This window comes from Mirounga angustirostris, unplaced genomic scaffold (genome assembly GCF_029215605.1).
Source record: "Mirounga angustirostris isolate CCGP_5_RB_7025 unplaced genomic scaffold, mMirAng1.0.hap1 SCAF_2, whole genome shotgun sequence".
NCBI lineage: Eukaryota > Metazoa > Chordata > Mammalia > Carnivora > Phocidae > Mirounga > Mirounga angustirostris.
The window spans coordinates 84500575-84514144 of NW_026991710.1; the positions used below are offsets into that span (position 1 = coordinate 84500575).

Consider the following 13570-nt stretch of genomic DNA (forward strand, 5'->3'; position numbering starts at 1 on the left):
AAAATTAACAATAACTATTTGTCACCTAAAAATTAATGAATTCTTGGCCTAGGAGTATAAGCATTTCATATGCTGGCACATCCCATCCTCAAGGCTAAAGCTCCATCTGTTTAACTTCCGAGAAAGTTAACATGGCATTCAGATAACTAAAAAATACTAAAAAATGTTTTTTTATTATTATTTTTTTTTATTCTTATGTTAATCCCCATACATTACATCATTAGTTTTAGATGTAGTGGTCCATGATTCATTGTTTGTGCATAACACCCAGTGCTCCATACAGAATGTGCCCTCCTCAATACCCATCACCAGGCTAACCCATCCTCCCACCCCCCTCCCCTCTAGAACCCTCAGTTTGTTTTTCAGAGTCCATCATCTCTCATGGTTCGTCTACCCCTCCGATTTCCCCCCCTTCTAAAAATTTTTTTTTAAAAAGTCCAACAAAATTCCTCAATGAAAGAGCTTTGAGATAGAAATAACATAGTTTCATTATCAATAAGAACATGTGTGGAAATGAAAATTACCTGCCCTTGTTCAAACCAAACAAAGAACCTCTGAGGTATTAGCAGAGAATAAAAGTCAGAACTTCTGGTGTGTGGCTCTCAGTCTTTTCCTTTTTTAAAAAAGATTATTTATTTATTTATTTATTTATTTATTTATTTGACAGAGAGAGAGAGAGCATGCGATAGAGCACAAGCAGGGGGAGTGGCAGAGGGAGAGGGAGAAGCAGGCTCCCCACTGAGCAGGGAGCCCGCAGGAGCCCCATCCCAGGACCCTGAAATCATGACTTGAGCCAAAGGTAGATGCTTAAACTACTGAGCCACCCAAGTGGCCCTCACTCTTATAGCCCTTTTATTCTCACCGTGCTTATTGCTGCCACTATCCCAACTGGCCTAAGGGGGACTGGTTCTCCTCTCCTACCCAAACATCAGCAGAACTCCCACTCCTTGGATTCACCTAGCACTTCCAAAGCTATTTTTCACCAAGCTTTACAACGTGAGCACAAAAAGGACCTCTACAGAGAATACACAAGCAGCAGAGATACCATCAAACTGACAAACTTCAGGTCGCCTATATTATCCTAGACCAGGTCAGCAAACTACAACCCAGGGGCCACATGCAGCCTTATTTATAACTCTATATTGTGGACTTACTCCAATACACTTAAAAATATCATGAAAAGGAAGGTGTGAAGGCTAATGCAGTTGCAACATGTCATCCTGCTAAGCCGTGGGGTTGGATTATGATCCGGCTTGCGGGGCACAAGTCCCCCTCCTGCCTCCCAGCCCCTTGAAGGAAGCTGCTTGTTGAGTTCAAGAAGGCAAGCTTCTCAGATATATTTTTTCTAGACAAATAGAATGTAGAGGTTAAAATTTTTCTTTTACTTGAAAGAAGCCAATCTGAAAAGGCTACATACTATATGACTCCAACTACATGATCTTCTGGAGAAGGCAAAACCATGTTAACTCTAAAAAGATCAGTGGTTGCCAGGGCACCTGGTGGCTCAGTTGGTGGCTCTTGGTTTTGGCACAGGTCATGATCTCAGGGTTGTGAGATCAAGCCCCACTGAGCTCTACATGCAGCGGGGATTCTCCTTGAGATTCTCTCTCTCTTCCTCTCTCTCTGCCCCTCCCCCCTTCAATCTCTCTCTCTCTAATAAATAAGTAAATCTTAAAAAAAAAAAAAAGATCAGTGGTTGCCAGGGATTAAGGGAGAGGGGGTGAATCGGCAGAGCACAGAAGATTTTGAAGTCAGTGAAACTCCACTAAATGATACTATAATGGTAAATACATATCATAATATATTTGTCAAAACCCACAGAATATATAACACCAAGAATGAACTCTATTATAAATTATATACTTTGGGTGATAATGATGTGTCAGTGTAGGTTCACTGATGATAACAAATGTACCACTCTGGTGGAGGGATGTTGATAATGGGGAGGCTGTGCATGTGTGTGTGTAGGCAGGTGTATATGGAAACGTTTGTATTTTTCATTCAATTTTGCTGTGAACCTAAAATTATTCCAAAAGATAGACTCTACTAAAAAAAAATTTCCTCTAAGGGAAAATATCTTACCCCCTAAAATAAAGACTGCAGAACCTTAGATTACATTTATAATAACTATTCCAAATGCTAAGCAACCAACTTAATTTAATTCCAGACTGGTCTGACCCCCTTTGCTCATATTAAAATTCTGAGTCTTATTTAAAGCTAACAGCCCAGTCTCTCTGCTCCTCGATGATAGCTGTTCTTCTGGTCCTTCTGCTTAATTTGCAGTACTCAAACTCACTGCCATGTCTTCTGAAGAAGGGAAGGTTTTTGTGAGAGGGCTCAACTTCAACACCAATAAGCAGACTGGAAGACCCACTTTGGCAGCTCTGGTCCTATTTCTGAGGTGGTTGTTGTCAAGGACTTGTGAGACTCAGCAATCCTGGGGTTTTAATTTCATCACCTTCACCAAACCAGAACATGTCTCAGATGCCACAAGAGCCATGAATGGAGAGTCCCTGGATGGTCATGATCCACATGGATCACTCTGGCAAATCGGCCAGGGGAACAAGAGGGGGTGCCTTTGGGGCCCAGGGGCAAGGTTGCATCTAGTCTAGAGGTGGTAGGGACCAGGGCTATGGGAGTGGCAGACACGATGACCTGGAGGATATGGATATGGAAGGCCAGAGTGCTTATGACCGCTACACTGGAGGAAATAACAGAGACAATTTTGACAATGGAGATGAGGCATGTGTACCTAATGTAGATACACAGGAATAAAACTTCTGATCCAGGATCATCCTTCCACATGGCTGTACTTACAAAGATTTTTAAAGCTACACTGAAACATCTGTTTTAGTGCATCAACTTCTGTTTTTGAACTGAACTCCCAAGGTAGCTTGTTAAAGACATTTTAGAAAGCTCCATGTGTTTTTTAAAATTTTTCTCCCATTTAAAGACAAACCCTGGGACATTTGTAGGGTCTGATATTTTTCCTTTTACCACTTTTTTAGTTTGGGCTCTCAGAATTACTGGTTCTGGCAAAAAAAAAAAAAAAAAAGATGATAATGCGCATTTAGGGACATTTTAGAAGCCTGTATACAATGTTTATCATGAGTGGGAAGCAATTTCCAAGTAAAATCATAAGACATCAAGAACATGATTAGAGGTTTTTTTTTTTTTTTTTTTATTCAAGGTCACCACCCTGATTACATAGAAGTTTCTTTAAAATATCTGTTAATGTCATTTTTTTTTAATACTGGAAGAAAAAAATATTCTGTTGTGTCTCATTTAGCATTTAGGATGTCCTTCACAGCACTGATTAAAAAATTGAAAACTGAAAACAAACAAAAAATGAATTAAATAAAGCTAACAGCAGTTCAGTGTTACACCTGATGACTAAGATATCATGTAAGTCACTGAGTTGTTAAGCAAACCCATGAGCCCTAAAAAACAATAGAAGTATCATTTGTTGTCCAAGATAGGTACTCACATACTCTTATCTTCATAAGAAACATATGCAGTAAATACCATTTACAGAGGAAGAAACTAGAGCTCCAAAAGATTCCACTCCTGACGTCCCACAACTAAGCAGTACATCCAGGAACTAAACCAACTCAGTCTAACACCAAGGTCTGCATTCTTTAAACTATCCTACAGTGCCTCCTGCCACACGCACTTACAGTTTTACACCAGATGATCACCTGACCCAAGGGGAGAGGTATAATCATCATTTCCATTTAGTAACAAACAGTCCAAAGCTTAAAGTTAAATGAAGTGCTGGAGCACTGATTCACCCCAGGACATCTGGCTCCAGAGTCCACACGCTCAATCATTACCTAATACTGCCATTAACAAAAACCACCAATAGTTACAATGTCAGTGCTTCTACTACGCGGGAACCAGGAGATAAACATGCTATATAAAGCCTGTGCTAGTTATTTATAATTGGCATTTACCATGCTTCCTGTCTATCAACAAACTATGTGGCATCACACCATACAAATGACATTATCGGTCTCGTTTTTCTCTGTAAGCTTCTGAACTTCATCTGTTATAACTGCTTATAGATAAATTCCTTAACCAGGTATAGCTTTTCCACTCCCCAATTCTGCTTCAATCCAATGACTGATTCTATCCCAGACATAATTACTTCAAATGGAGTTAAATAGAGAAAAGGAAGTCTTTGCAACTGTTTCATACATAGATATTTTCTTGGACCCTTAGGCAAAAAAAATAAAGTTTAAGAACACATTTATTTAAAAATGAGCAAAAGAAAACAATATATTGAGTAAACAATATATTAAGATATACAGATATTTGGTAAAAACTTAATTTGTAAAAAGCAATAAAATGGTAATTCAGGATAGTAGTTACCTTAGGGGGAGGTAGATGATGGGACTGGAAGAGGCAAGGTGATTGCAACAATGTTAGCTATGTGCAGGCTCATAAACTTGATGGCAGGTGCATGGGTAGTCACTTGATTATTAGACTTTAAAAATCACACACACATGGGCATATAACTTTCCATGTATTGGATACTATATAGTAAAAAGAAGAAAAAAATGTTCATAGGAAGCTAAGCTCCTCTAACCTACATAAAGGTATTTATGTGTTCCATTCCGAAGAAGCTGCACTCTCCAATCCTCAGTTTGTCCATCGCCCAAAGGAGCTTCAGCTACGATTCTTACTTCAGAAGATGCACAGGTACAAGAACTCAAGTTCATGAGTCAAAACATTTTGGTTGGCCCTAACATCATTTTTGCCTAAAATCCTTAAACTAGTAAATATTGCTTCATGTCTACCACAGCTCTAGGTAAAAAGGGGTTGCAAGTTAAGGAAACTCCTTGTTTTCTGACCAAAGAGAATTTAAAAGGAGAGACAAGATGCTTTTCTTAGCCCACTCCACAGCGCCAGGCTAGAACTCATGAAAGATTAGCATAAATGCCCGGAGAGAGATTCTTGCCTGACATGAAGGGTCAGAGGAGCCACTGATCACACTTGCTCAGGGAGCAAGGTTGGACAGTTGAACAGATCCACAGCCGTAATTCCTGCCTCTGAGATGAAGCTTGAGCTGGGGGGCGGGGGTAAGAGCTGACAGGTAAGAGCAGCAGTGGGGAGCAACCTTGTTTGCATGAGTTCAAGTCCCAGCTCAGCCCTAATACCCGTGGGATCCTGGGAAGCTCATGTAACACCTTTATACTTCTGTTTTCTCAGTTCTAGAACAGGGATAATAATAGTACCTCCCAGGATCAGTATGAAAATTGCAAGAGGTAACATGTGGAGAGTGCTTAGAACTATTCATTGCGTATAGCAAGCATTCAACAAATGATAGCTATCGTTAACTGTTATAGGTACTGATCTGAAATGACTTCTAGGATATGTCAAGTTAAAGAAAAAAGTCGGTACCAAACAATATACATAGAAGGTGATCATCTGTGGAGAGAAATGTAGATAAATCTATTACGTATATAGACATATCACAAGATACATGAATACACACAAGAATCTGGTTAACAGTGGTTGTTTCTGTGGAAGGGAACTAGAAAACTAGGAGACAGGGATGCAAGGATACTTGCTTTCATTACGTATCCCACCTTTAAATTTTTTTTTTAATCGTTACAATTAACCCTTGGGGGTACAGTTAACAATACGGTGTTCCTAAACCCCATGCAGTCAAAAATCTGCTTATTAACTTTTGACTCCTCAAAATTAACCACTAATAGCCTACTATTGACCAGAAACCTTACCAATAACATAAACAGTCAATTAACAGGCTTTGTCTATGTATTGCATGTACTGCATTCCTACAATAAAGTAAGCTAGAGAAATGAGAGTGTTACTAAGAAAATCACAAGGAAGAGAAAATACGTTTGCAGTACTGTATTTACTGAAAAAAACCTGAGCGTAAGTGGACCCACACAGTTTGAGGATCAACTGTATATCCTTTACCTATTTCTAAAAGTCCTTAAGGTGCCTCGTTAGCGCAGTAGGTAGCGCATCAGTCTCATAAAAGTCCTTAAAATTAGTTGACCTCTTTTTAAAAAAGAAAACAGTAAGCTAGGTTGATAGCAGTACAAATGACTAGGCAGGAACGGTTACACGATGTTGTAGGTTGGACCTACAAAATCCAACAAGTAGCAACACACTACTTGAGCGGGAAGAAACAAAAATGGCATCAAAATTCCAGGCCTCCTTCACCGAGAAAATGCTGGTGCTTTTCTTAGAAACGGATAAAAGGCTCTTCCGCCGCCATTTTAAGCCCAGCTCCCTCCGACGCTCGGCCGCGCCGCTGCCGCTGCCGCGAGCCGCACTACCCGCCACCCCCCGGCCGACAACTCCGCCACCGTGGCGGCCATGAACGAGTGCGGCAACGGAGAGGAAGTCGCGGAGGGATCCAAGATCAACGCGAGCAAGGTCGCGGAGGGATCCAAGATCAACGAGCAAGGTCGCGGAGGGATCCAAGATCAACGCGAGCAAGGTCGCGGAGGGATCCAAGATCAACGAGCAAGGTCGCGGAGGGATCCAAGATCAACGCGAGCAAGGTCGCGGAGGGATCCAAGATCAACGAGCAAGGTCGCGGAGGGATCCAAGATCAACGCGAGCAAGGTCGCGGAGGGATCCAAGATCAACGCGAGCAAGGTCGCGGAGGGATCCAAGATCAACGCGAGCAAGGTCGCGGAGGGATCCAAGATCAACGCGAGCAAGGTCGCGGAGGGATCCAAGATCAACGCGAGCAAGGTCGCGGAGGGATCCAAGATCAACGCGAGCAAGGTCGCGGAGGGATCCAAGATCAACGCGAGCAAGGTCGCGGAGGGATCCAAGATCAACGCGAGCAAGAGTCAGCAGCATGACGGGAGAGTGTTCATTGGAGGTTTGAGCTGGGAGGCAAGCAAGGAAGGTCGGACTGTATATTTGTCTCGATTTGGGCCAGTTGTAGACTGCACAATTACAACAGTGACTGGAAGATCGAGAGGATTTGGATTTGTGCTTTTCAGAGATGCTGCTAGTGTTGATAAGGTTTGGGAACTGAAAGAACACAAATTGGATGGCAAATTGATAGACCCCCAAAAGGGCCAAAGCTTTAAAAGGGAAAGAACCCCCCCAAAAAGGTTTTTTGTGGGTGGATTGAGCCCAGATACTTCTGAAGAACAAATTAAAGACGATTTTGGAGCCTTTGGAGAGATTGAAAATATTGAACTTGCCATGGATACAAAAACAAATGAAAGAAGAGGATTTTGTTTTATCTGTAGGACATATACAGACGAAGAGCCAGTAAAGAAATTGTTAGAAAGCAGATATCATCAGATTGGTTCTGGGAAGTGTGAAATCAAAGTTGCACAACCCAAAGAGGTATACGGGCAGCAACAGCAACAACAAAAAGGAGGAAGAGGTGCTGCAGCTGGTGGACGAGGTGGTACTAGGGGTCGTGGACGAGGTCAGGGCCAAAACTGGAACCACGGATTTAATAACTATTATGATCAAGGATATGGAAATTACAGTCGTGCTTATGGTGGTGATCAAAACTATAGTGGCTATGGCGGCTATGATTATAGTGGGTGTAACTATGGGAACTAGGGATACGCAGACTACAGTGGCCAACAGAGCACTCAGGGCAAGGCGTCTCGAGGGGGTGGCAATCACCAAAACAATGACCAGCCATACTAAAGGAGGACGTTGGAGAAAACCGGAGGAGATTGCTAAAGTTAACCCATCTTGCAGGACGACATTGAAGACTGGTCTTCTGTTGATCTAAGATGATTATTTTGTAAAAGACTTTCTAGTGTGCAAGACACAACTGTGTCCAACTGTATATAGCCGCCAGTTAGTTTTCTTTGTTTTTACTTTGTCTTTTGCTATCTGTGCTATGACTCGATGTGGATTTGGGTTTATACAAATTTTATTTGTATGATTTCATGTTAAACCTCAAATGCATGCTTCCTTATGTGATTGTCAAAAGAAAAAAAATGGATAAAAGAAGAGAAACTAAGGATTTGGGAGAATTGAAAGAAGAGAATTGAAAGAGAATTGAATGAAGACATTCAGGTGGAAGAGTGGAGCAGAATTTCCAGCCACAAATCAGGAGAGGACAGAGTTAGAGATTAAGGCCGTGGAGCAATTCTGGCACAGAGCCACACAGTTCTCGCACAAACAGCAGAAACTAAGAGACTTCCAAGAGACGGAGAACAGAGAAGAAGGGATGTGTGGACTGACCCTCAGGACCTGCTTGCATTTATCAAGAACTTTTAGCAAATGGGATGCTTTTGGTGGTATATTTTGAACAGTATATTGTGCTCGTCACTGTTTTCACTAGACATCTTTAAATTAAAACAGTAATTGTTCTCTTTGCTTACTATTTATTCTTGCCAACAGGCAATATGGGATGTGAAAAGATGTGGGTTGAATCCTTGTCCCACCGTTTAATAGATGCAATGATCTTAGGCCATAACTTCTCTGAGCCTCAGTCAGTGTAAGAAATGATAACCTTGTGGTGGGAATTGTAAGATCAGGTGCACCTGAGAGGGTCAAGGATAGTGCAATGCACATGGAGGACATTAAATCATTATTACATGAAGATGAGTCTCATAGCCTAGGTTGACTATGTACACTTACATGTGACAAAGACCAACCAGCCCTTACCTAAAAATTCAACTCTCAGATGTTCCTTTGATTCCCAGTGTTGGGCCATGAGAAGCAAATCCTCTTCACAAGCAAACACACCCCACAAGGCATTAAACGAAGAAGCATTATGTCCAGGTTTAAGGATCAGGATTTTCTAAAGCTATCTTTTTTTTTTTTTAAAGAAGGCTTAAAAACCTCAGGGTTCTCTCTTCCTCAAAACTGAATGACTGTTTCTGCTCAAACTTAAACTTCAAATAGAGTCCTAAACTAATTTATCTCCTTAATGTCACACATCATTTAAGCAGTCAAACTTTTAGAAAACATCCAGACCTCTTTTTTTTTAAAGATTTTATTTATTTATTTGAGAGAGAGAATGAGATAGAGAGAGAGAGCATGAAAGGGGGGAGGGTCAGAGGGAGAAGCAGGCTCCCCGCAGAGCAGGGAGCCCAATGCGGGACTCGATCCAGGGACTCCAGGATCATGACCTGAGCCGAAGGCAGTGGCTTAACCAACTGAGCCACCCAGGCGCCCCAAACATCCAGACCTTTAAATGACTCCTTTCCTAGAAGCTTTTGAGATCATTTTGCATCATAAAATGATCAAATAAAATCAAATATTCCATTTTTAAGTCTTTCATAGAAGGTGAGTACAGACACCAGAAAAAGTACCTTCTATTTAAGGATAAATTTATATTTGGTCATTTGGGACCATAATCATGAGACTTCCTCCTCTGAAACACAACAAAAATATTCAAATGGGTGATAATGGTATTATACTTAGAGATCCATAGTGAAATGTTTGAGGATGAAATGATGTGATGTCTAGGACTGCTTTAAAATAAGGGGGGTGCATAGTGAATGGAGGAAGAAATAAAATGAACTATATTGAAGGCAGGGTGGTGGGTAAATGGGAGTTCACTTGCTACTTTCTTTGGTATTTGTTTGAAATTTACCATAACAAAAAGTTTTAAAAGTATATCTACATGACAGTTGCCTCTTGGCTACTTCAAGAGTTCAAAAATACACATTTATCCACACTGATGCACATATTTTATTAGAATTTATTGATGAGTGATAATCGGCAGATTAGTGCCTCCATTGACAGACTCGTGGCTCATAGGACAGAACGACAGCTCCTAGGACAGAATGATTAAGACTAACTTATTAATCACATGTATAGCTACCACGATATAATCTCTTAACATTTATATTTTACAAATTTACACATCTAAAAAGTCTTCTCTGATCATTTGTCTCAATTACATAAGAAGGATATAAGACAATCATAAAATTTAGAGAAAAAGTCCTAAGCATTTGGTGCCTACCATTTTTTAGTATATGTGTATATTCATATATTTATAATATATTCTCTTCTATTTTTAAGTGTAGATTTCAAATATGAACACATCTTCATAATGGAGTCTATGTAGTTATTAAAAATTATTCTAGATCTATACTTATAGACACATAGATACAGAAATATGTTCACCATATATTTTAAATGAAGAAGTACTTACAAAACCATTTCAGGAATTGATTTCATATTACTGTATTTGTATATACTTAGAAAAATCTGGAAAGATACACATAAAAAATTATACAGTGGTTACTTCTGCTTTGTAGTATGCTTTTTATTGTTTTTCCCTTGTTCTTTATATTTTATATTTTTGTGCATCAATTTTTTGTTCAAGAAGCATTAAACATTTATAATTCTTTAAAAAATAATTTTGAGAGGGAATAAGAAAATTATCAGTATATGAGAATTTTATACATGAAAAAGTAACGTTTTATATCAGTGAACAAAAGAGAAATTGTTAAATTATGGGATATAAAAACCAACCATTTGAAAAACTCAAATGGATCAATATTTTAAACATGTAAGGGAATTATAAAGATACTAAAAAAGGGAAATAATTGTAAATATTTATTTAATTGGGAAAGAGGGAATTACTTCTGAAGTATAATATCGAAGACCGAAACAATCATAAAAGGAAAAAACCTTACAAGATTTTCAATATATAAAACTTTAAAACAGCTATATGACAAAATAAATCATTAACAAAAGAGACATTTTGAAAATATATAACAAGAGGTCTAACAAATCTGTATTTTAAAAGATGAATAGCCAACAGAAAAATAAAAAACATGAGTAAATAACCCCAAATCACCAATAAACATGAAATAAACACATAAAAGATGTTCAACCTCACTATAAATTGTGTTTAGTTTTGCTTTTTAAAATAATGTCCAGGGGAGCCTGGGTGGCTCAGTCGTTGGGCATCTGCCTTCGGTTCAGGTCATGATCCCAGGGTCCTGGGATCGAGCCCTGCATCGGGCTCCCTGCTGAGGCGGGAAGCCCGCTTCTCCCTCTCCCACTCCCCCTGCTTGTGTTCCTGCTCTATCTCTCTCTGTCAAATAAATAAATAAAATCTTAAAAAATAATAATAATAATAATGTCCAAATGGGGCACCTGGGTGGCTCAGTCAGCTGAGTGTCCCACTCAAGATTTTGGCTCAGGTCATGATCTCAGGGTTTTGGGATTGAGCACCCCCGCCCCCAACCAAGTCTCCCTACTCAGCGGGAGTCTGCTTGAGATTCTCTCTCTCCCTCTCCCTCTGCCCCTCCCTCCACTCACATGCGCCTGCACTCTCTCTCTAAAATAAATAAATAAATCTTTTTAAAAACTAAATAAATAGAATAACGTCCAAATCTAGCACCTAAAATGAGCACTCTGATAAAATGATGATGGGAATGTAAAACTGTTAGTTTTTATTGAGAAAAACTCATAAGTACATATTAAAAGGCTAAAAAAGTGCATACCCTTTTAATCAGCAATTGCACTTCTAAGAAATGTCTAAGAAAATAAGGATATACGCTAAATAAAATTTAGTCAAGAGGATCTTTATCAAAGAATAGAAAAAATTGGGCGCCTGGGTGGCTCAGTTGGTTAAGCGACTGCCTTCGGCTCAGGTCATGATCCTGGAGTCCCGGGATCGAGTCCCACATGGGGCTCCCTGCTCAGCAGGGAGTCTGCTTCTCCCTCTCCCACTCCCTGTTTGTGTTCCTTCTCTCGCTGTGTCTTTCTCTGTCAAATAAATAAATAAAATTAAAAAAAAAAAAAAGAATAGAAAAAATCAAGTCAGATAACTATCCAACAGTAAGTGATTGATCATATGATAGCAAATATATACAATGAAATCAAAAAGAGCCCTTAAACATGGTTTGTAGAAATATGTTTATCATATGTAAAACCATCAAAAATATTCTATATAAAAATTTTGTTACACTGTATATTTAATCTCCACACCCAACATGGGGATCGAACTCACGACCCTGAGATCAAGAGTCCCAGGCTCCACCGACTGAGCCAGTCAGGCGCCCCTTGTTACACTGTATATTTAAATAATTATCAAAAATATGTATAGACAGAAAAGTTCTGAATGGATATATTTTTAAATTTTAATAGTAGTTATCTCTGAAAGCCAGGTTTCCAAGTTTTCTTCTTCTCATCTATATTTTCTAATTTTGGCACACTGAGAATCTTTTATCTAAAAAAAAAGAAAAATGTGGGACACCTGGGTGGCTCAGTCGGTTGGGCATCTGCCTTCGGCTCAGGTCATGATCCCAGGGTCCTGGGATCGAGTCCCACATCCAGCTCCTTGCTCGGCGGGAGCCTGCTTCTCCCTCTGCCTGCCATTCCCCCTGTTTGTGCTCTCTCTCTCTCTGACAAATAAATAAATAAAATCTTAAAAAATTAAAAATAAAAGCTTTTCAAACTTGCACCACTGAGGAATTGCATAGGAAAGCTGAGAATGTTCTTACAAGAGTCCCCTTATCTAAGCACTTAGTATATCATATGGTGATTAGTTACGTTTTCTGCCTCACAAGAATGTGACCTCCTACAAAACAGGAACTGAGTCTTATTCATTTCTTTTTTATTATAATGCATACTTTATTTAGTGTGTGGTATAACAGTAGGCTGAATGAATGGATGATAACCTTTATCAGGGAGCTCAAAGGCTCTCCAAGACACCTAAGATTTAGATTCTGTATAGGAAACACAGACAAGTCACCCATGAAACACCAAAGGCCGGCCAAAGGAGCCTCTCAGTAAAGATGAATTCTATTAAACTAACTGCTCAGACCAAAAAATCCTGAAGTTTTCTTTGACTCCTCTTTCTTTCACACCTCACACCCAATCCATTGACAAATCCAACTGAACAAATCCTGTTGGTTCTACATTTAAAATGTGTTCTCACAAGCTTTCTCACCATTTCACCACTACCACCTTGGTCCAAGCAAGAAGTCATCTCCTGCCCATTTAAGGGCACTAGTCCTCTACTCAGTGTCCATGCTACCATTCTGTTGCATTTTGGTCTTCACACAGCCAAAATGACCTTCTAACAGGCAGATCCATTCATGCAACTCTATGCTCCAAACTCCCGATACATGTAGAATAAAATCCAGCGTGCTTCCCATGGCTTATAAGCCCTGCATGATCTGCTACAGATGCCCTCTTTGAATACATTCCCTTCCGTGATTTCTCACAGGGTTCCAGCCACACTGGCCACCTGGAACTTGTCAAGCACATTCCCACCTCAAGGCCTCTCCCCTCTCCACACTCATCTTTTTTCCCTCTTTGCTGGGAATCCACTTCTTTTTAAAACTGAACTTATCAAAAAGATCTCTGCTTAAAAGTCACTTTATCAAAATGGCTATCTTTAACCGCTTTATTCTTTTTTTTTTTTTTAAAGATTTTATTTATTTATTTATTTGACAGAGAGAGAAAGAGCGAGAGCAGGAACACAAGCAGGGGGAGTGGGAGAGGGAGAAGCAGGCTTCCCGTGGAGCAGGGAGCCCGATGCGGGGCTCGATCCCAGGACCCCGGGATCATGATCTGAGCTGAAGGCAGACGCTTAACGACTGAGCCACCCAGGCGCCCCTAACCGCTTTAT

At 40.0% G+C, this 13570-nt stretch overlaps 1 protein-coding gene and 1 pseudogene across 7 annotated transcripts in view; one reads left to right on the forward strand and one right to left on the reverse strand.

The window, feature by feature from the left end:
• MANBA (mannosidase beta) overlaps positions 1-13570 on the reverse strand; it is a 110711-nt gene that overhangs the window by 94776 nt on the left and 2365 nt on the right. For 2 of the 7 annotated variants that reach the window (XM_064584879.1, XM_064584880.1), the window contains exon 2: positions 4372-4535. The exons of the other annotated variants lie outside the window; for them this stretch is intronic. The gene's annotated coding sequence lies outside the window, so the exon portion shown is untranslated. The remainder of the gene's footprint in view (positions 1-4371; positions 4536-13570) is intronic. 7 annotated transcript variants of the gene reach the window in all.
• On the forward strand, positions 6167-7937 carry LOC123847711 (heterogeneous nuclear ribonucleoprotein D-like; annotated as a pseudogene).